Raw genomic sequence first — 24,476 nt, 5'->3', positions numbered from 1 at the left:
TCGGGATGGGTGTGTCAGAGGCGGTGCGGTTGGCGCAGGATAGAGCAGGGTTTAGGGCTGTTGTGCACAGGGTCGCTATGAGTCGGAAACGACTCAGCAGCACATAACAACAACAACATGTGAAACAGTTGAATTCTGGAAGGTAAAATGTTTGGATCTAATTGAAAGTCAGGTATAAACTGTTTGGTTGTCTTTTTATTTCATTAACAATCAAGTGTAAGCTGATTGGTTGTTTGGAATTAGTTAATAATCAGTTATGGATTGGCAGCCTCTTATTTAAATCAATCAGGACCTGGTAGGTGAGCCTTTGTATTGAAAAGTTGGTTGGTTCCTTGGGCCTGATATTAATTGTGTTTGGGGAAAACATTGTTCTAAGTGATACAACACTTGTCTGTCAATATGCTTTATTGAGATAACTTGGGGTTGCTGTGATACTTAAAGCTGTGCCACTGCTTTGTCAAATGCCATAAAGATTTTCCATCATGTACAGGGTTTGGAAGAGCTCCCTGACTCAGACAGACCAGGAAGCAGGTTTGGCAGCCACTTCTTAAATAAAAGGCCTTTGAAAAGCCTATGAACACAAGAGGAAAAAAGTATCCTTATAGTACTATAGCAGTAGAGCCCAGTTTGGAAATCAGTTGAAATGGGGAAAAACAATAGCAAATACCGTTTAATAATTGAAACCTGGAATGTATGTAGCTTGAATATTGGAAAACTTGAAATTGTTAAAAATGAAATAGAATACATTAACATCAACAAATTGGGCTTTAGTGAGATGAGATGTACCAGTTTTGGCTACTTTGAATCAGTATAATTATAGATGGTGAAGAGATTGAGATTGTTAACAGCTGCAGTTTGTTTGGTTCTACAATAAACACTTTTGATACCAGCATCCAGGAAATCAAAAGATAAATTGCATTGGGAAAATTCTACTGTCAGGGACCTCTCCAAAGTACTCAAGAGCAATAATGACATTCTGGTGACTAAGGTGTACTAGATCCAGGCCATGGTCTTTGCAATTACTTGCTATGCATAAGAAAGCTGGACAATGACTAGGGATGATGGAGAATTGATGTCTTTCAGCTTTGTTGCTGGAAAAAGAGTCGTGAATGTACCAAGGACTGCTAAGAGAGCAAACAGGTTCATCATGGAGATGGTGAAACCAGGATACTCCTTGGAGGCAAGGATTCTGAAACTTCATCTGGCATACTTTGGGCATATTGCAAGGAGGAACCAGACCTTAGAGAAGGATATCAAGCTTGGAAGAGTAGAGGGACAGTGCAGGAGAGGAAGACCCTCAACAAGATGGATAGACTCGGCGACTGGAGTATTAGAGGTAGGTGTGTCAGAGATGATAAGGTTGGCTCCAGGTAGAGCAGGGTTAGAGCTGTTGTACATATGGTTGCTATGTATCACAAGGGACTAGACAACACATGACAACAACCTACAAGGAAGCTCTGTAAACATGACTATTATTCAAATGTATGCTCCTACATCTAGAGCCAAAGAGGAAGAAATTGAGAATTTTGACCAAATCTTGCAGTCTGAAATTGACCAAATGTGAAATCAAGAGGCATTAATGATAATTGGTGGCTGGAATGCAAAAGTGACAAACAGTGAAGAAGGAATAGTAGTTGAAAAATAAGAACTTGGTGATAGAAATGAGGATGGAAATAGAATGACTGAATTATTTATTTGCAATTATTTAATCACTTTTTTAAATAACATTTTTCTTTTATAGTGGTTTACTTACAAAGTTTCTATACATTGTTTTTCACACCAGATCTTTCCCATTTCCTTATCCCACCTCTTTCCAGCCACCAAATTGTGCGACCTTACGGTTACCCTTCTATCCCCTGCCCATCCTCACCCCTCTGCTCCCACCCTCTCCAACTTGGGTCTTCATACACGTTTTACTAATTATCTTTCTATTTCTACAATGATAGTTGTATGCAGAAGTTTCCTTTAGGGACTGAGTTAGTTCACTTAGCATAATGCTCTCTAGTCCCTCCCAGGTTAGTTTTTGCATGCTGTATTGTATTCTATCCTGTGAATATACCACAATTTCTCAATCCATTCCATTGTGGTTGGATATTTGGGCTTTTCCCATGTTCTTGTGATATAATGTTATTATCTTTCTGGTCACTAATGCTGCTATGAAAATTGGTGTACAAGTCTCTGAGTCTCAGTTCTAATTTTCTCAGGGTATATTCCAAGTACTGGAATAGTTGGGTCATATAGAATTTCTATGTTCAACTTTTTGAGGAAATGCCAAAATGCCTTCCAGAATGGTTGTACTATTTTACCAACAGTGTATACATTATCTAACCAGTGTGTAAGTGTCCCTATCTCTCCACACCCTCTCCAACATTTATTACTTGCTGTCCTGTTAACAACAACTTTACATATGGATCTCACCTGATGGGCTGTATAGGAATCAGATTGACTATATTCGTGGAAGAAATTGTTGGTGAAGTTCAATATCAGCAGTCAAAACTAGGTGAGGCACAGACTGTAAGTCAGACCATCAATTACTCATATGCAAGTTCAAATTGAGGCTGAAGAAAATTAAAATAAGTCCATAGCAACCAAGATATGATCTTGAATCAATTCTATGTGAATACCAAGATCATCATATAAATAAGTTTGAGGCACTGATCACCAATGATCAAAGACCAGATGCGTTGTGGAATGATATCAAGGACATCATCCATGAATAACGCAAAAGATCATTACAAAAATAGAGGAGAAGGAAAAAAATCAAAATGAATGCCAGAAAAGACTCTAAAAATTCCACTGGAGTGTTAGAAGCAAAAAACAAACAAACAAAAAAGCATACCAAAGTTAAAGAGCTGAACAGAATATTTCAAAGGGCAACTCGGGAGGACAAAGCAAATATTATAATGGAATGTGCAGAGAGTTGGAATTGGTGAATAAAAACTGAAGAATCCACTCTGCATTTCTCAAGCTGAGAGAACTGAAAAACAAATTTAAGCCTCAAGTCACAAGATTGAAAGATGCTATGTGCAATATATTGAATTACCAAGAAAGTTTTGAAAGAAGATAGAGGGAATAGACAATGTCAATGTACCAGAAAGAACTGATTGACACTGAAAAATTTCAACAAGTACCATATGAACAGCAGCCAATGGTAATGAAGGAAGACGTGGAAGTGTCATTGAAGACACTGGCAAAAAATAAAGCCCCAGGAATCAATAGGATAATGACTGACTTGTTTCAATTAGCAGACGGAGGCTTGGATACACTCACCAGTCTATGCCAGGAAATTTGGATGACAGCTGTTTGGCCAATGTATTGGAAGATGTCAATATTTGCTCCCATTTCCATAGAAGGTTATCCAACTGAATGTGGAAACTATTGAGCAATGTCATTAATATCATGTGCAAGCAAATTACTGCTGAAGAACATTCAAACAGCGGGATTTAGAAGCCGTGGCACGAGGGACATCATTGTTGATGTCAGATAGCTGAAAGTAAAAAAAAAACCAAAAAAACAACAAACCACAAGCAACCAAAACCCACAAAAACCTAGAAGAATGTCTATTTGTGCTTTATTGACTAAGCAAAGGTTTTTGTGTGGATCATACCAAATTGTGGCTGACATTAAGAATGAATGAAAATCCAAAAGCTCTGTAGATTTTCAATAAAATTAATAAAATAAAACTTAAAAGAATATTAAAGAAAAAAAAAAGAATGGGAGTCCTAGAGCACTAAATTGTGCTTATGTGAAACCTATACCTCGACCACTATACCTAGACCAGGAGACTGTTGTGCAAGCAGAGCTGGGGAACACTACATAGTTTAAAACAAAAAAGGGAGTGTGTCAGAACTGTATTCCCTTTGTACACCTATCTAATCTATATGATGAGTGAATTATTGGAGAAACTGGACTCTATGAAGAGGAGTGTGGCATCAGCATTGGAGAGAGTCTCATCAATAACCTGCATTATGCAGATGACACAATCTTACATGCTGAAAGTGAGAAGGACTTGAGTCACTTTCAGAAACTCAAAGAATGCAGCCTTTGGTATGGATTGCATCTCAATGTCAAGAAAACAAAAATTCTTACCACTGGACTGACAGGCAACATCATAATGTATAGAGAAGAGACTGAAATTGTCAACAACTTCATCTTGCCTGGAATCCACAATTGACACCCTTAGGACCAGCCGTCAGGAAATAAGGAGATGCATTGCACTGGGAAAACCTGTTGTGAGGGACATATCCAAATTATTGAGTAGTAATGATACCAGTTTGAGGAAGGTGTATCTGATTCAGGGTATAGACATCTTGATCACTTGCTATGACGCTGGGAAAGGTGGAGGGTCAGAGAAGGGGAGAAAGGTCCTCAACCAGGTGGACTGATGCAGTGACTGCTGCAAATAGGCTTTTGTGTGTCAGAAAGTGTGAGGCTGGCACAGGATAGAACAGAGTTCAGATCTTTTGTTCATAGGGTTGCTATGAGTTATACTCAACGGCACCTAAGAACAACAACTATAGATAGATGTTGATATAGATAGATATAAACATATAGATATCTAGAGATAGAGAAACTAATTAAAGATCAGGTACGGGGATACACAACAGTATATACATGACAGTATATAAGTATATACTGAAAATGACTCATTATTGGCCCTCCAGTGAGTTTTCAGGGGCTATAAATCACCAAGCATGAGATTTCCCACCTTTCTTTCGTGAAGCAGCAGTTCCAACTTAATAGGATATAACAACAACATATATATTGGAAGAGAGAAATAATGCGTGCGCGAACACACGTACACACACACACACACACACACACTCCTTATTTCTCTGTTCCAATTCCATATGAGTTTTTTGTTCCTCCTCCTTTCTCTCTCTGTGTATGCACGTGTGCATGCATGCATGTGCGCACACCACACACACACACACACACACACACACACACACACACACACATTGTTGTGTACCATACAGGTGGAACCAACCCATACCTGACTCTCCAGTGGGTTTTCAGAGGCAGTTAATTGCACAGGAGAAGCTTGCCCATCCGTCTGCCATAGAGTAGCCAGTGGCCTCAAACTTTGTGCCTTTGGGATTGCAGTACAGCTTCTTGCCACTAGGCCACCAGAGCATCCATTCTCTCTCTCTCTCTCTCTCACACACACACACACACACACAGAGAGATTTGTGTGTGTATTTATAATTATTGTTGAGTAGAAACCTTACTCAACAATAATTATAAATACACACACATATCTGAACTTTACACATAGTTGGCCCTTTAGTGGGATTTTGAGCACTGTAAATTCGAAAGAGGTAATTGTCCATCTTTCTCTCATGGGTTCAGTTGTGTGTTGTTGTTGTTGTTATGTGCTGTTGAGTCTCTTGCAACTCATAGAGACCCTATGTCCAACTGCCCTAAACTCTGTTCTGTCCTGTGCCAATCACACTGTCTCTGACACTCCCATCCTGCTCACCCCAGTCATTGAATCAATCCACCTCATAGAAGACCTTCCTCTCCTGCAGTGTGTATTAGAATCACCATAAAATCATTACCTTTAAGTCAGCAGTGCAACTCCCTATGGACTAGGCCACTAGAGCTCGGGTAGATATTGAAGAAATCAGCTAGCAATGATCTCTTTAAAGTGTTAAAGAGCAAGGATATCCATTTAAAACCTATCGTTACCCTGATGCAAATTATAGATTTTCAGTTGTTTTCCTCGTATCTGATAGTTGAACAATAAATAAGGAAGACAAAAAAAAGAATCAATGCCTTTGAATTGTGGTATTAGAGATTGACTATGCTATGGAAAGTTAATAGAACAAACAAATCTGTCTTGGAGGACATGCAACCATTATACTCCCTGGAGGAAAAGATAGTGAAACTTTGTCTTATATACTTTGGTTAGGAAGGGCTGGTCCTTGAAAAGTATTATGTTATAGGAAAGGTGGAAAGTCAGTGAAAGAGAAGAAGACCCCAACAAAGTGGATTGACACAGTGACTAGTGTAATAAAAGGCTTGAAAATATCAGATATGGTGCAAATGGTTCAAGACAGGGGAAGATTTTTATCAGTTGTTCCTGGTGTCAGTATGAGTCATAGTTAACTGGACAACACAATTTATACACACAATTCTCAATGTTCCAAGGATGGCATGCTACTGGATGGAAGAAATGTGTATCCCTGTGCACACGCTATCCTTCAACAGCATTGGTTTTATTGACCTGAGAGTAAATTTTCTTCCACTTTCCTTGCCAGATTGACCTCTCTAGGAGAAACACACTCTTGTTAAAATAATCATCAGTACTTTCTGGTATAGCTCAGGCTGTTTTTGTTAAGTGCCGTCGAGTCGTAGAGGACGCATAGCAACCCTGTAAACGAAAGACTTGAGCACAGTTCACAGAGTTTCCGGAGGTAAGTCATTTCAGAAGTGGATGCCATTCCTGCTTCCAAGCTTGTTTTAATCGGGAAGCTCCACCAAACATGGCCCACCATGGGTAACCATTATTGCATTTGGCACATCAGTGTCAGTGTTTAGCATCACAGCAACCACGAGTTGCTTCTGTATAGCAATGCACAGACCACTGCTATATAATTTTTAAGAATGCTTTTCAAAAAACAACTTCAACCAGGCCTGAGTGCCACAGATTAAAATCACCCACCTTGGGCTTGGTAACATAACTTTCTGTCCACTAGGCCAGTGTAGCGTTATGTTGTCATTGTTATTGTTGTTAAGTGCCATCAAGTAGTAGATGACTCAAAGCGACTACATATCAGAAAACTGTATCTCTAGGAACTCATTCTCCTTGTTATTGTTGTTGTTATGTGCCATCGAGTCACTTGCAACTCATAGTGACCCTATGTACAAGAGCCCTAAACACCGTTCTATCTTGTGCCAACCTCGTCATCTCAAACACACTCATTCCCACCACTCCACTCACAGATTCGATCCATCTCGAGGGCCTTCCTCTCCTGCGCCGTTCCTCCACTCTCCCAAACATGATGTCCCTCTCCAAGGCCAAGTCTCTCCTTGCAACATGCCCAAAGTATGTCAGACGAAGCTTCAGAATCCTTGACTCCAAGGAGCATTCTGGCTTCACCCTCTCCAGGACAAACCTGTTTGTTCTTCTAGCAGTGCATGGTATATTCAACACTATTCTCTAGCACCACAGCTCAAAGACATCAATTCTCTTTCTATCATCCCTATTCACTGTCCAACTCTCTGATGCATAGCATGCAATTGCGAAGACTATAGCCTGGATCAGGCATACCTTGGTCTCCAGCCTAATGTTGTTGCTCTTCAGCACTCTTGAGAGTTCCCTCACAGCTGAATTTCCCGATGCAATTCAGCTCTTGATTTCCTGGCTGCTGTTACCAAAAGTGTTGACTGTGGAACCAAGTAAACTAAAATTGTTAACTATCTCAATGTCTTCACCATCCATACTGATGCTGCCAATTGGCTCAGTGGTGAGAATCTTTGTTTTCTTGATGTTGAGCTTCAATCCATATAGGAGGCTGCAGTCCTTGAAGTTCTGCAGCAAGTGCTTCAGGTCCTCCTCAGTTTCAGCAAGCAGGGTTGTGTCATCCGCATAATATAGATTGTTGATGACTCTTGCACCAATCCTGATGCCACATTCCTTCTCATACAGCACAGCATCTCAGATGATCTGTTCTGCATACAGATTAAAAAGGTATGGAGACAAAATACCTTCCTGACTGATCCCATTCTCCTTACCTTTTTTTATTTGGATTGTTGATAATTTGATCCTACTTAGATTTTAAGAGAGAACAATGCTCAGTTCATATATTCTGTGTTCTTTGTTGCTGTTATGTGTCATTGAGTTGACTACCATTCATAGCAACTCTACGAGCAATGGCTCTGAACCTTACCCTATCCTAAGCCAATCTCATAATTTCCAACAAACTTGACCCCATTGCTACAGTCACTGGTCACTGTATCAATCTTGTTGAAGCCCTTCCTCTTTCACACTGACCCTCTGCCTTTCCAAGCATGATGTCCTTCTTCAAGCACTGGCCCCTCCTGACAACATGCCCGAAGTGAAACAGAGTTTCATAATCCTTACCTCCAAGGAGCACCCCGTTTCACTTTCTCCAGGACAGTGCTTGGAAATATTCAATACTCATTTCCATGACCACAATTCAAAGGCATTGATTCTTCTTCTGTCATTCTTAGTCAATGTTCAACTTTCAGATTCATACCAAGCAATTGAAAAGTCTATGGCTTTAAACAGGCACATTTTAATCTTTAAAGGATATTTTTTAACTAACTTAACCTATTGCTTGGTTTTAGGAAGACTTCAAAGGATATTTTTTGCTTAAGGTTTAAAAACTATCTCAGAGCAATAGTTTTAGTGTTCATTCAGAATCTATGGCTCCAGAATATCTGGATACCATGAGAATCTGAAAATTTGTTCTGGATCCCCCACCCCCTTGCAACAGGATTATTTTGCAGAATCTTTGATCAAAATATTCAATAACGGTACTTGAAAACTATCTAATTATTCTCATCTTATGCAAAAGGGGCAATTGTTCATGAATATAATTAGTTACATATTTCTCCTTCCTTTTCAGCCACTGACTCTATGTCTTCCTCTATTGCTCCAAGGTAAATATTCATCAGTGGATGATAAGTGAATAAACAAACTGTAGTACACTCTGGGTTAGATTGTGCAGATCAGGAAAGCTCTGCCTCTCTCTCCTCCCTGAATCTCTAATCAATTAGGAAAAAAAACATGATATTTATACATGCTGCAGAATTGAAACAGCCTGCAGACATTATACAAAGTAAGTCAATAACTAAAGATAAGTGTATGGGTTTACTTATATGAAACAAAAATTAAAGTTTGAAAATTTATAGAAAGCAAAGTTTCTTAGCAACTGTTGTTGTGGTTGTTGTGTACCAGCTAGTTGGAACCGAATCATAGCTGGCCTTCCAATAGGTTTTCAGAGGCAGTAATCACATGAGAGGAGATCGTCCATCTTCCCACACAGCAACTGGTGGGTTGGTGGGAGTGTAAAATGGTGCAACCACTGTGGAAGACTATATGGCACTTTCTCAAAAATTTGCAAATAGAAATATCATTTGACCCGGCAATTCCACTACTGGGAATATACCCTAAAGAAGCCATAACTGCCACCCAAGCAGATATATGCACACCCATGTTTATTGTGGCTTTGTTCACAATAGTAAAGAGCTGGAAACAACCCAAGTGCCCATCAACAAATGAATGGATAGAGAAGCTCTGGTATATTCATGCAATGGAATACTATGCAGAATTGAAAAACAAAGAACTCATGAAATATTATGCAAAATGGATGACCCTGGAGGACATTATGCTGAGTGAAATATCTGAGTCCCAAAAGGACAAATATTGCATAGGGCCACTGTTGTAAAATGGGACTGATATCAGGGTTGAGGGAAGATGAAAAAGGAGGGGAGAAATTATGTATATTGCATTGAAACATATGAGGGAGGGGACTGTTTAAAATAGATATATGAATGGATATTCTTGTCATTACCAAAGTCCAGAGTGAAGGCTGCATGGTGGAGTGAACTTGAGGGGAGGGATTGCATAACAATGAAAGAGTTTTTCTTTTTCTTTTCAAGGAGAAGAGGGAATTGGGTGGGGAGGGGTGGGCAGGGAGAAAAGTAAACAATGAATAACTGAAAATCCTAAGTCTTTGTAAACTTTCATTAAAAATAATAAAACAAAAAGCAAAAGGAATCACAAACCTTCAGAATTGAAGAGCAGCTTCTTGCCACTAGGCCACCAGAAGGAAAGAGAAGGAGATGTATTGTTTATAGAGTCATGACTTTTTGTTTAGATGATGGCTGTCTTAATCACATATTTAAGGTATAGAATTGTACAGATAATATGACTGCTGTTAATAACTATTATAGCTAAAGTGAATTGACAAAAGTTGTGTGAGAGATATACTTAAAACATAGCAGCTGAGATTGTTCACATACAACCACATGCTTTATGGGATTTGAATGTTTGATTTGGAGGCTTAGTATCATTGTTTTTTGAAAAATCCTGGTTAATTGCCCTAATACTGCTTAGCAATTGCTGCGGCACACAACTCATGTTTTATTTTGTTTCTAAGATTTATCATTGTAAGAAGAGCAAAAGTCACATGGGAACAGCTTTACCAATTTATTTGAGCTCTACCCATTTCATAAGAGTAACTCCCCATTTAACAGCATCAACAGCACAACACCAATTCTTATGAAATCAGTGATGTCCCCATATGCCTATATTTCTTTCTATTCATCCTAACGACAATATTCCTGCTATAGTGGGTCCAAAGGTTCAAAGCTCTGGTTCCGGGGGTGGGGGTGGGGTCAGCAGTACCAAGGCTCACTCTGTCTCATATCAGGTCTCTGGTTTTCCACTGTGGCTGACATGGCTACTGTTCCCAAAGACCCTATTCTCGGTAGTGTAAGAATCTCGGGCCCTGATGGACGTGCTACATTCTCTTGCTTCTTCTTTGCTAGAGAGGAAGATGCTCCCATTCTGTTGCTGGATCTGCTCAATTTAATGGTGAGACTAGTCAATGCCCTTGTTGATTTGTGACATCAGCCAGTCCCCTTGTGGATAGGCTAACACCCTCTATTCACATATTCTTTACCATCCACATGACAAAGTCAGACAATGACAATGAAAACCATTTTGAAGAATAAACGTAACACAGTCATTTTCTTACACATTGCAAGGAATTGAATTGTGAACCCCAACAAGACAAGGTTGAGCTCTAACCTCTGCACAGCTGAATTTCAGATTTGGAGTTATAGAATTTTTCTTTACAAATGTTATTAGTTCAACTAAGAAAGTCACACTAGAGTAGGGTAGGCACTAATCCTAATCCCTTCTGAATGGCATATTATAAAAGAGAAAGACATTGAAACAGTCATCCACAAAAGAAAGACTTCATGTTAGTACGAGTCAAAGAATCCTAAGAAATTTCTAAACTTGTAGAAGCTGGCAGATAAGAAAGGATTTTCACTTAGAGTCAATACAGAATATAGTCTTGAATTGATGCCTTGAATTAAAATTTATAGTCTCCAGAACTGAGAAATAAATTTCTATTCTCTGAATCTTTCTACTTTGTGCACTCTTACTATGACAGAGCTAGGAAATTAAGACACATTACACCATTTACTTATATATTATTAATTGTATGTCTCCCCCATGAGGATGTAAACTCAACAAAGGCAGAGATTCTTATTTATTTCCTTCATTGTTAAATTTCCAATGCCTAGAACCATGGCTGGCACATACAAAGTGCTTAATAAATATCAATTTAAAAGATGATTAAATGAATGGAGTCATAGTAAAAGTCATTGCCAAGTAGTGCCCTGTATTCTAGCATGCTACAAAGATATGACTAAGAAGAGTAACTATGCTGTTGATGATGTGGTGATGCTGAGGGATTTTTGTTACTGAGAGGCTCCCTAGTTCTTATTTAACATGTATTTGCTGAAATAAAAATTGTGTTCTTAGTAAATTATATTATGTATCTCATAGAATATTATAAAAGTAGAAAACACTGTTTATAGCCCTTAATTAAGGAAACATATTTAGGTATTATTATCTTTCAACAGAAAGATGAATAGCTGCTAAATTAGTTTTGATGCAGTGTTCAAAGAGGAAAATGGTTGAATCTTCTAAGAGCATTCTTCTATATAGGTCTTCAGGACTATAAACTATACCCAGTAAAAGTGGCAACTTGGGTCATACTGCATTTTCACAGAATGATGGTATATCATCATTCAGCCATCATCTTTGGATCAATCTCTTTGTCTAGTATCTTAATGTGCAAAAGTTAAAAATTAGACTGAGTGGTCTTCTTATTTAGTATGAAAGAAATCATACTGCACCATAATTTTTCTCATTTTCAACCACAACTTTTCAATCAATAAAAATAATTAACCACTGAATACTATATGTTAAGCAAAAGACTCAATAACTTTTACCATTCAAGATAAAACTCTTTTTTTCCACTTAAATTTTCTTCTTGAACTTTCTATCCTTATTAAACCACCATTCTTAATCTAGTGACCAAAACTAGTACACAAATAATTTTTTTAAAAGGTCTAGTGCAAAATTACAAATAATTTTTTTAAAAGGTCTAGTGCAAAATTAGTTCCTATAATGCAGAGGTTAAGAATACCCCAAATGTCCAACTTTTTCAAAGTGCTGTAACACTGCTATCTCTAATATTAACTATTCTTTCTCCCCTCAAGTCTGTGTCTTCAGGTCCTATAATTCACTTAAAAGTCTCACAGAAACTAAAAAACTGTCTGGGAAAGCCCTCATTCAATTGTGAAGATAACAAGTCCCAAATCTGTTAATCAGGTCTGTTTGAAAGGCAGCCCAGGTTTAAAGGATGGCTGGTATAGGGGGGCATGGCTGTTTGTGGTTAGGTTCCATTGGACTGGCTTTGATTCATAGTAATCCTATGAACCATAGATCTGAGCCATGCCCTGTCTGACTTTTTCCAACCACGTGATCTCTGATTTGCTTGAACTGATGAATGAGGATGGACTTGGTGCCTGCAGTAGCAGCTCCTGGCTCTCAGAGCTGCTAGATTAGGGTTGACACAGTGTTTGGGGGGGGGTGGTGGTGAAGGGAAAGGAACCTTCTAAAAGCATTCTTCTATATAGGATCTCAGGGTGATAAATTATACCCTGCAAGGGTGACAACTTGGGCCATACTTTCTAGTAAGATGGAGATTCAAGATATATCCCATCATAATCTTCCTTTTTGTTGTTATATGCCATCGAGTTGCCTGTGACTCATATTGACAACAGCAGTAAACCCTGCTCTATTCTGTGACAATCTTACTGTCTCTGATACACCAACACCCATTACCCCAGTCACTGAATCAATCCATCTCATCCAGGGTCTTCCTCTCCTGTGCTGTCCCTCCACCCTCCCAAGCATGTCATCACTCTCTAAGGACTGATCCAATCATTTCTTGCAATATGTCCAAAGTATGTCAGCTGAAGCTTCAGAATCTTTGCCTCTAAGGAGCAGCCTGGCTTCACCCTAAGCAGGATAAACTTATTTGTTCTCCTAGCAGTCCATGGTATATCCAATACTCTTCTCCAACACCACAGCTCAAAGGCATCGATCCACCTTCTATCATCCCTAGTCATTGTCCAGCTTTCTGATGCATAGCAAGTAATTGCAAAGGCCATGGTCTGTATCAGGCACACTTCAGTCTCCAGACTTCCACTCTTGCTCTTCAGTACTTTGGAGAGGTCTCTGACAGCCAATTTTCCTAATGCATTTCATCTTTTATTTTCCGGGCTGCTGGTACTAAGGGTGTTGATTGTAGAGCCAAGCAAACTGAAGCTGTTAACAATCTCAATCCTATCTAAATACAACAAATAATTCTGTTCAAAAGGACACAGTAAGCACAAACAGACTAGAATTTACCTATCCAAATACATCAACAAATGGAAGGTTATTGCAGGAGGAGATATATTATTTCATTCATTGCACTAGGGAGAAATTTTCAAATCTTCCTTCTTTCACAATTCACATTCATCTGTCTCAAGTTTGTCATTACCTATGTTGTGAATCTTAAAATTGGACAATGAGTAAGGAAGACCAAAGAAGGATAGATTTGTCTGAATTGTGGTGTTGGAGAAGAGTATTGGTCTGCCAAAAGCAAGTGTGGAGTACTCTGTAGAGGCAAGGAGGGTGAAGATTCATTTCACATGCTTTGAGTATGTTTTCAGGAGGGGCCAATTCTTAGAAAATGATATCATCTTGGGAAAGGTAAAGGATCAATGAAAAAGGAAGACTCTACTAAATGGATTGACATACTAACTACAACTCTAGGCTTAAACATGGAGCAAAATTTGAGGAAAGTGCAGGACAGGATGAAGTTTTGATTTGTTCTTCATAGGGTCTTCATGAGTGGTAGTTGAATTGCTGGCACCTAAAATGAAGTCATCAATTCACTTAACTATTTTCCCTACCTGCCCTCTATAGGAATATCGTCAGTCTTCAATATCTTGCTTTCCTTTCTCATGACTTCTCATTGGAATTTACCCAAGTTACCCCGCTTGTCTTTGTTCATAAGTCTTCTTTATCCAAGTTACCTCACTTGTCTTTGTTCATAAGTCTTATCTTCTTTAACCTCCTTTCACCTCTTTAATCATATATCCACACTAAAGACAGAGCAACATTTGTAATGAAAAATTTTATCTATTTCCACTCCTTTTATATTATTTCCATAACTCCTTATGGCCATGAGGAAATTTCAAAGCCTTTGCATATCATACTTCTATGTCCTTCACCTGCCACAAGTATCATATTTTTTAAAATGAGTTTTGGTGTATTTTTTGGGGGGGCAGGATAATTTTTTTCCACTAAATATCAAGGTATTAAATAATATTTATAACTGAATACAAAGAAATTTTATTTGGATAATGACACAAGCATACTTGGGAGATAATTCTAGTTCAATTTGAAATTACATCAAGGAAATAAATCTTGTAATTAAGTCACAAACCTTTTTTGGAGGTTGCAAAGACTTTATGCTTGGAAATGTGGAGAGTGGAGGGAGTAAAATAGAACAAGATCCTCAAAAGCTGGATTGACACAATGACTGTAACAACCGGCTGCAGGACATCAGAGATGATGAGAATGGCACAGGATAGGGTAGGGTCTGGCCATGTCATTCCTGATTATTGAGGCACTTCATGACATAAGGCAATCTTATTGATTTCCTTGAAGTTTTTTGAAAACCTAAGACAATGTACTTTAATTTCTGTGCTTTGGTTGCTGTAGTAGTGATTTGTTGTGCTTGAAATACTCATATCAAATCTTAGCAAATTTTAATCATCTGGAAAAAATTCTCACCAAACTTGAGATCCAGCTCTCATGTCTTCTCTCCCACAAAATTCCCTTTAATCTACCCAAATTAATGAAAATAATTCAATGTAATGTTAATCTTGTGGGTTGCATTTATTTATTGATATGATTGTCTTCCTTTTCAAACTTCAAGTTATTAGAAATTAGATTTTATGCCTCATTGATTTTAATGCTCTTCCAGCTCTTCTAAGGACCTGGCATGAAGTAAATGTTCAAAACTGTATTTGTAAAATAAAAGAAAATGTGAATAAAAGGATGACTAGATGAAAGGATATATAACTTAAAATCAATGAATGAATATAATGCACTTCTGAAAATATTTTTCTTTCTGCATATTTCATCTTTAAGTCATATCTTGTTCTGTGCACCTGTCTGATAGTTCCTCACTAGGTATTACAAGTGCATTTACTCAACTAAATTAAAAGCATTGCCCAAGTGGCTGTGGAGGAATTAGGGAGAAATTACTTACCCAGGCCCCTCTCCTAAAAGAATAAAGTGAGAATATTAAGTAATAAAAAATTAAGTGTTATTAAACAAGGAAGAACAATTACTTAGGTGGTGGAGAGTGAAATTAATGTAATTCTTTATTCTAATATAAGGAAAAGAATCCTACATCTTAAATTGCATACAGGTGCCGTCAAACCAAATCTGAAAATGTCAGAGCTCTTTTATTAACATGCTTTTCAAGTAATCTGTATGTGGAAAGAGAGGTAAGGAAGGCTCTCTGCTCCCCTCTTTCCAGGAACTCTTTCTGTAGAAACTATGCTGACTTCATACAGAATGTTAATTCTATTATCTTTGACTTTAACAGGGGGAATTATTTGATCCTTCAAACTCCAGTCTGATGTGTGTGTATGTGTGTGTAGTTATATATAGTTACCAGCCAACCAACAAACTAAATATTATGTTTGGGGATTTCTTTCAATGAGTCTAGCTGACAGGTATATTTTGTTAGAAATATTCCACAACTGTGCAGGCCTACTCCCCAAAAGCCCATTTCAATGTTTTCCCTTTAATTGTAAACGTGTCAGCAGGAAACCATGACCAAAAACAACAAGCAACAGTAATAATGTGAATGAATAACATAGATGTTGAATTATTGTTATCCTTCAAGAAATCTTATGTTACTCCTTTCAAAAGGAAGGAAAAAAATACATGAAAAGTATGAAAGTGATATTAAGCAGATGTTAGACTGGAGTTGTCAATCTTGTCTAAGCAGGTGCTAATGTGTTATAATTATCCCTTCTGGCAGTTGATGTTTAGGATTTTGGTTCCCACCTAGTCAATCACAGCTGTAATTGTTAAGCTACTTACATAGCTAATATACCGGGTAATAACCAGATAGGATTTAATATTTGACATTTACCGTCAATTACCTTTCTCCTGACATATATCTCCCTACACTAGTATCTGTAGATTGGGCACTCTCTTGACTTCTGAATAAAATAAATAAAATTGCATGGCAAAAAAGGAAGAGGAAAAGAACATTTCCGTGTGTCTGCATCTCTTTAGTATGCTGCCCTGCCTGGCTTTTCTGATGAGGAACAATACCCTCATTTCACTATAATTTTTATTTGGATGTCTATTTTTCACATGCTAAGGAATTATTTTTACAAAAAATGGCTTCTATTTATTTACCAGTGTTTGAGGAGAATAGTCTTTCTCAGCTCCTCACTCTCAAGTGAAGAGGCTGCAGGCTTAATATGATCCACACAGGCTAAGAGGCTAAATTACATGTAACTTGGTAAAGGACACCAAACAATTTTCCTCTGGGTGGTGCTTAGATTCTTTACAATGATTTTTTTTCCATACCTGCTTTAATTTTCATTAACATAACAAAGTGCAAGAAAATTGTAAACATACATTTTCAAAGACTGAAGGCTATAATAAAAAATGAGAATGACAATGCCACAAGCTTGATTTTCAAACAAAATCCTACTACCTCCTAGAAAAAGTAATCAATTCATGTGCCTGAGTCTCTATATTTGTTTTGTGTAAAATGGGATAAGGCTTGCAGTATAGGCCTAGAGCCCTGGTAGTGCAGCTGTGAGAGTGTCCACCTGTCAATCAACCCAGATGATCTAAGAAAAAAGGTATGACAACTGGATCTGTAAAGATTTACAGTCATAGAAACTCAAAGCCGTTTTTGTTGTGTACCGTTGAGTTAGAACCAACTCATAGCTGACTGTATGGTGGGTTTTCAGGGGTAGTTAATCACAAGGGAGGAGACTGTCCATTCTTCTCCTGCAGAGCTGCTGGTGGCCTTGAACCATGTGCCTTTGGGGTTGCAGCACAACTTCTTGCCTATGGGAAAGTTGTATTCTGTCCCATCAGGTCATTTTGGGTTAGTGGTGAGCTACTCTGAACATTATGGGGAAATCCTGTTAAATCAGCATTGTTTCTGACACACACCAAGAAAGGGCAAAATAAATCCTCTGACAACCCTGAGGAAGGTCAGCTATAGGTCGGTTCTGACTCGACAGCATGCAACGACAACAATTATTGAGTGAGGGGGATCTGGTGGCCTACCTATAAGGAGCTGTGTTGCCAACTCAAAGGTGGAAAGTTCTTAATCCACTCCCTGTTCTGCCGGAAAAAGATATGAAATCTCCTCTCATGTGATTTGCTGCCTCCAAAAAAATCCACTGGAGGGTGAGCACAGCTATGAGCCTCAACTCAATAGCATACAATAACATTGTTGGATGAGTCAGAATTGACACAATCGTAATGGATTTGGTTTTGCTCACAGTTAGCTGTCGTAGCCAGGAGTGCAGTCTTAAAATTATGTGCAACAATGGCGGAAAGCTGTCTTGAACCTGGCACTTCAGAAGCACAAGGACAAATGATTTCATAGTAGTCAGTTTTGCCACTTGGCTGGAGGTAGCTAAGAGCAGGGGCAAGTGTAGCCTTAGTGTTTCCCATTGGAGGGAGACAAAAGCCTACTGCCATCAAGCTGATTTCAATTCACAGAGACCCTGTGGATTAGAACAGAGTTGCTTCAGTCGCACTGTAGTTTAAACCGCTGCTATTAGCATGGTAGTGTTAGCATGGCGTTGCCGCTGATCTCCATGTAGACACGGGTTGTCAACCTGAAGGTATCAAAGTTCTAGTAATGCTGCTCAGGACTTGGGCTGCCCTAGCAGCTGAGATTGGTTCCAAATACCACAACTCTACTTTAAGCCCAGTTGCACTCACAGCCACCATTTATTTCATGTATCAAGAAAGTTCTTAGTAATGAGCTGTAACGTTTCATTTTCCATGGTTTTTATTGTCTCATTGTTGCTATTATCAGTCAATGAATTGACTAAACTAGACTCATTTCAAACATATGGTCCTGCAACATCCACATGACTGTTTGCAAATTGTACCATTATGATCTACATGGTTTTCACTGGCTGATTTTTAGAAGTAGAGTATCAGACCATTCTTCTTAGTCTTTTTCTGTTTTTTTTTTGTTTGTTTGTTTGTTTTTTGGGCTTTTTTTCTAGTGCTGAAGCACCACTGAATCCTGTTTGGCCTCCATTGACAGATGGGTGGTAGCTGTATACGAGGTGCATTGACTGGGAATCGAACCTGGATCTCCTATACAGAAGGTGAAAATTCTACTACTGAACTGCCCCTGCCTCCCATATTTTACTTTGCAGTGTTCCAATCAGACCTGTAACAAACAATCACATAGGAGACATTTGAAACAGAAAGGACTTGGTTACAAAAACAAAACAAAACAAAACAAACAAAAACAACAACAACAACAAAAAAAAAACCCCCAAACCTACCAAAAACAACAAACCTCAAATAGATAACTATTTTTTTATTGAATATTCTCATCAAGGGCCTAGTTGAAGATGCCAGGTAATTCTTCTAAAAATGGTTATTGGGGGATTTCATACATACACATTTTATTTTTATTCTAAGTGGTTTCTTAGTTCTATTCAGTAAAATGTATGGTCTATATTAAAATCTAAAGCCATTTCCTTTAAGATTTCCACCTCATCATCACTCTATATTCTGAAATTATGATGGCACAGGACAGGCCAAGGTTCAGATCTGTTGTTCACAGGATCATTATGAGTTACATTCAACTTGGCAACATTTAACAACAACAAAAACAACAATAATTTGGTAGGTTATTTAAGTAACTCTTTGTGTATGTGTGTGTGTTTAGTGTGCTATTTGAAGCTAATTGTTATTCTGTGTAACTCAACTTCCTTGCCATTGGATAGTACCATTAACCCAAATATCAATAATATAATAGTAAAGTCAATGCATCCTTCTTGTGTCTCTGCACTCTTCTTGCCTGATTTTATTTTGTCTTGAATGTCTCCACATGTCCTCTGCCCCCTACTAAAGCTCTTTCTTGTAGCTTCCTCACATTTTACTGTAGTTCTTTTTAATCTCCTGAGAATGAATAAATTGACTAAAGATAATGAGACTTGCTATTTTTTTTTCTATGAAGATGGCACTGAAAGCAAAGAAGGAAGCCCGTACCCCTCCCAAAACTGAAGCCAAAGCTAAGGTGTTAAAGGCCAAGAAGGCAGTCCTGAAGGGCATCCACAGCACCCACCCCACACACTAAAGATTTCCACATAACTTGCTTTTCGGTGGCCTAAGCTGCTGAGATTCTAAAAGCAGCCCAAATACCCCCAGAAGAGCACCCCCAGGAGTAACAATCTTGACTACCATGTTATCATCATGTTTCCCCTAACCACTGAGTCATCCATGAAGAAGATAGAAGATAACAACACACTTGTGATCATTGTGGATGTCAAGGCCAACAAGCACCAAATTAGACAAGCTATAGAGAAGCTCTATGACATTGATGTGGCCAAGGTCAACACTTTGGCTAGTCCCAATGGAGAGAAGAAGGCCTATGTTTGACTTTCTCCTATGATGCTTTGGATGTTGTCTACAAAATTGGGATCATCTGAGTCCAGGTGGATAATTCTAAATACATTTCTTTTCTAACAACAACAAAAAAAATACCCAACCCAACAACAAACAAAACTGTATAGATAAGACTTTCCAATATTTTTACTGTATATGTATCAGCATAGAGGAGTGGCTAATGAAATTTTTAGATAACTTTCTTTATAGATAAAAATAAACATCTCTGTTATATTCCCATAATTAAAAATAATGCAATTTAGTTATTTTATTTACCAAACATACTGGCAACACTGCAACTAGTAAGATGTACTGCACCAGTGGCAGTCACATTCCTATCTCTAAAACATTATTTTTACAAGTTATTAAATGCTCCCCATTCCTTACAGAAGAAAAGGTCTTGTTTCAAGTGAATCCTGCTTAAAGTTTAAATTGGAAAAGCCGTGGATCTGACAGCCTAGTAGCATTAAGACTTCAAAGCAAAGCAAATGAAGCCGGACCTAGTCATTTTTCAATAAAATGTGAAGTCGTGTAATAGTGCCCTTTTAAGCCACTTGGGACTTTTAAGACTTCAAATAAAATGCTATTAGCACAGACAGATAAACAATCTAAGCAGCTATTTGCCTGGGGTGATACCCTTGTGATTTACAATGGGCAAAGAAAATATAACAGCCTAGGTGTTCAAGAAGAATGATACCAAAACTAGTAATCTTTTCATGGTGATGGCAGGCCTTTGATTATATACCTGCTGAACATCTCACTCATGTGTCAACAATTTTATGGAGGCTGGCTACTCTAGAGCCAATGTCTAATTTTTAATTTAGTGGCATACACAAATTTAAGGAGAAAGCATCAAATGGGAAAATCTACTGACATTCATAGCAGAACGAGAGTAAAGTACCATTTTGCCTCAGATTTTGCTTCCATTTGTAAGTGACCACCAATGGTGACTTTGGGTTAGAGTTTAAGAGCTCTGCTCTCATTTTTAAGGCTACTGCTTCATATTGCTGGAAATAAATGAAAATGCCCTATCCCTAAGGGGAATGCGTCTCAATTTAAGGGTTTCATTGAAAGGTGGCACATGGGTAGTCAGAGGAGCAAAATGGCGAGTCAAAAATAAGCAAGAGGTTTTAATATTCATGGGTTGCTCACAGGACCCATCAGAATAATTTCTCATCATGCTGAGAGGTCTTCTCCAGGAAATTCCATGTTGTATTTGGGACAAGAGTTGCAATCGACATTTCCATCACCCTCTCTGCTTTGGCACGTTCTTTTTCAAACATTTCCCTGCTTTCTGTCCCAGCTACTCACACCTCTCCCGTGGCCATTGCACAGGGCCCTGTGGAAAAAATGCCAATCCAAATTAACCTTTGTGGCCATGAGAAACTAGGCTAGGAATCTAAACAAAAACCTGGATGGCAGTTTCCGTTTTAATAACAGCGGCGTATCTAGTCAGTAACTGATGCGTGCTCCGTTTTTCCAGCTGGCACAGACTCACAGGGCACACCGGCATATTTTTCTAAGCACGTTGGTCGTCTGTCTCCTGTTTCTGCCTGGGCCGCCATTGTACTTTCGGCAGCCAGAATAAAATATGCCAAATAATACTGGCAGAGGTACAGACAGCTGATGAATTTAACTTCTCCACAAATAATAAGCTAGGGGGAAATGGTGAGGGTTATTTAGGAGATTTTGTTGTTCTAGTCTACGAATTCCGCCTCCACGCCCCAGCTTTAACCTGAGATATAGCGGGGGCATCTCACAGCAAAAGCCAAGCCACCCTTTGGCAAAATGCAAGGATCTGTTTCTAAATAGATTAAACACTTTCCTCAAGTCTAAGAAGTGGAATCTAGATTTACTGTGAAGATCTAAATAATCAAGAGTCAGGGAAAAAGAAAATGCAATAAGAGCAACTATTTAGGATTAAGTCAGTAGGGTCATTGTCCCTTTAAATGGGGGGGGGGGAGGAAAATACCCTGCACATTACCCAGACACACAACGTGTCATATTTGTATAGACCCCAAATCCCCTCTGTTTAAACAGGGTGATTAATATCAGCTCCTGTAGGAAATTAAATTCGGGGAAGAACAGTAATATGCAGATATGCAGATTTCTGGGCAGAATGGCCATCTCTGGGTAAGGGAGAGGCTGATTAATTTGCATCTTCAGAATACAAAATGAAACACTGGGCTCTCCTGGGCAAGCACAAGAAATGACTTTTCCCTCCAGCATGCAGGCAGAAAAAAAGAACCAAATATAAACAACAGAAGGAGGGTCTTTTTACCACGTGTGGCCTGGGTATGAATGGCAAGGATCTTGGATTTAAAACACCTTGTCACACTTGCAAAACACAACTGTTTCACTCTAGGCCTTTCTTAGCAGTCTTTAGAAACTTTTCCCTTGCTCATTTCTAAAAACTATTGGTTGTCTTTGATTTATTAATACTAGTATTTTTCCTCAATAGTTCTCAGACATATGCTAATATATATATACCCTCCATATCAACTTTGATGCACTCATTCAGAAACAGAATGTGACCCTGGGAACCAACATTCCTCTGAGCTTCGATGTCATGTAGAAATCTCCAGGCATTGCTTCTTACCCCTCTACCTCTGAAAAGACTAAATGGCATAGACTTTTTCTTAAGTATGATACCAGAAACTTAATTTGCAAATGTAAATTACTCCCATCATAATTCAGCTCCCTGCATCATTTCAAATTGTTAATATGGCCATAGTATTTGGTCTGGAGTAAGTATAAGATTTTTTCTCATTGAATAATGATGATATTTATTTTTTTGGAAAAAAATATTTACAGCATGATGCAAAATGTCATTTTCTGTGGTATTTTTTTTTTTTTTGTCATTACTGGAAACCCAAGCCTGTTATTCAGAACCATTCAGGGTCTCTCCAATAATTGTATAGAAGTAGGCATTATGCTATATTACTAAAGCTGTAATTTCCTGCTGAATCTGTCTGGATGTTTCTTTTTATCACTTGGCAATTTCTATCTAGTTATAGCATAATTAAGTTTCCTGACCCTTGCTCACTCTCTTAACAGGACGCTTAGAAATATACTAGAATTGCAGATCTTCAGGCTGATGTCCTCTCTCCCCACACAGTAATGGAATAAAATTATTAATCCAGTAATTGTACAGAACACATTACTTTGCATTGAATGTTCCTATTTCTCATTTTCTGTTAGTGACAATCAGCCAGAGGTACAAATCATTTCTGCAGGGAGCAGGGCTCTTGAAAAAAGCCTCTCATTCACTCTCCTGGAGCTACCTGTACAACTGTGATTATTCAAAGTCTAATACAGTGCTGGGCTCAAGCGAACAAAACAAAGTTAATAAAATGGACTGAGGAACAAGATATTTCCCTGCCTATAGCTCACGTGCCAAAATTAGAACCTACCACAAAATGATAAACTACACATCTGAGTACATAACTAGAAAGAGGTCTAGGCAGTCCACAGAGACTTTTGGAGTTCAGGCAGGCCAATGAGTATGCTCTCTGTGTGTGTATGTAAGAGTGAGAGAGACAGACAGAGAGAGAGAGGTGCTATCCAGTTAGAATGGATTCAACCTTTGAGCAGGTTTTCAGAGGCCATGTATTGTATGAGAAGAGATTGCTCATCTTTCTTCCACAGATTGGCTGCTGGGTACAGACAACATACCTTTAGGTTGACAGTAAAACTTTACCACCAGGCCACCAGAGCTCCTAGGAGCCATCCCGTATGCATATCAAGTATCCAGAAGGCACAGGAAGTTCCATTTATTTACAACTCCACTCACCAGAAATGTGAAGGCAGGATTTGTTTCATTATACAAAATCCTCTTAAAAAAAGAAAAAGAACAACACACACACACACACACACACACACACACACACAAAACCAACAACAACAACAAAAACCCCAAACAACAAAATAACCTCATGGCTATGGAGTTGAAACAGACTCATATGTGACCCTCCAGTAAGTTTTCAGAGGCTATCAGTTGCAGAGATGAGATTGCTTATCTTTCTCCATCCAGCAGAACAGCTGATGAATTCTAACCACTTACCTTTGGGTTGGCAGTACAATTCTTTATCCACTAAGTCACCAGAGCTCGCTGTGTCTTAAGGGTTCTGATAATTATGTGCTGCTACAACTCCATCTCCTCAAAAATTCACTGCAATCCTGAAGGTACACAGCTAGAATTCACCAGCTGCTCCATGGATAAAGGATGGGCAATCTTCTCCCATGCGATTTACTGCCTTTGAAAACCCACCGGAGGGTCAGCTATGAGCCAGTCCCAACTCAATGGTACTCAACAACAATAACAAAACCCCACATACAGATGAGCAATCTCCTCCTGTGAGATTAACTGCTTCTGAAAATCCACAGGAGGATCAACTGTGGGTGCACAACAAATAGCCCACATATAGAGCAGCTCTGGTAGCCTAGTGCCTGAAGGCATTCCTTTTGAATCCATCAGCTGCTCTGCGTGAGTAGGATGGGCAATCTCCTCCCATGCCATTGGTGCCTCTGAAACCCCACTGGAAGGTCAGCTACAGGTCACTTCTGACTCGAAAATACACACCCTCACCACTCGCATACATGCAGCAATGGACTGACATACATAGAGCTGAAGGTTAGAGAAAGGATATGACACTGCAAGTCCATGTTCAAACAT

General features: G+C 38.7%; 1 pseudogene; it reads right to left on the bottom strand.

Moving 5' to 3' along the window:
• Window positions 1-21,366, bottom strand: part of LOC102859647 — a 28,201-nt pseudogene extending 6,835 nt beyond the window's left edge.
• Between the last annotated feature and the right edge of the window lie 3,110 nt (window positions 21,367-24,476).

Source organism: Elephantulus edwardii, unplaced genomic scaffold (genome assembly GCF_000299155.1).
Source record: "Elephantulus edwardii isolate Elephantulus edwardi_28Jun2011 unplaced genomic scaffold, EleEdw1.0 scaffold00030, whole genome shotgun sequence".
Classification (NCBI taxonomy): Eukaryota; Metazoa; Chordata; class Mammalia; order Macroscelidea; family Macroscelididae; genus Elephantulus; species Elephantulus edwardii.
Note: the sequence above shows the minus strand (reverse complement) of the source record. Positions and strands in the feature narration are given on the sequence as shown.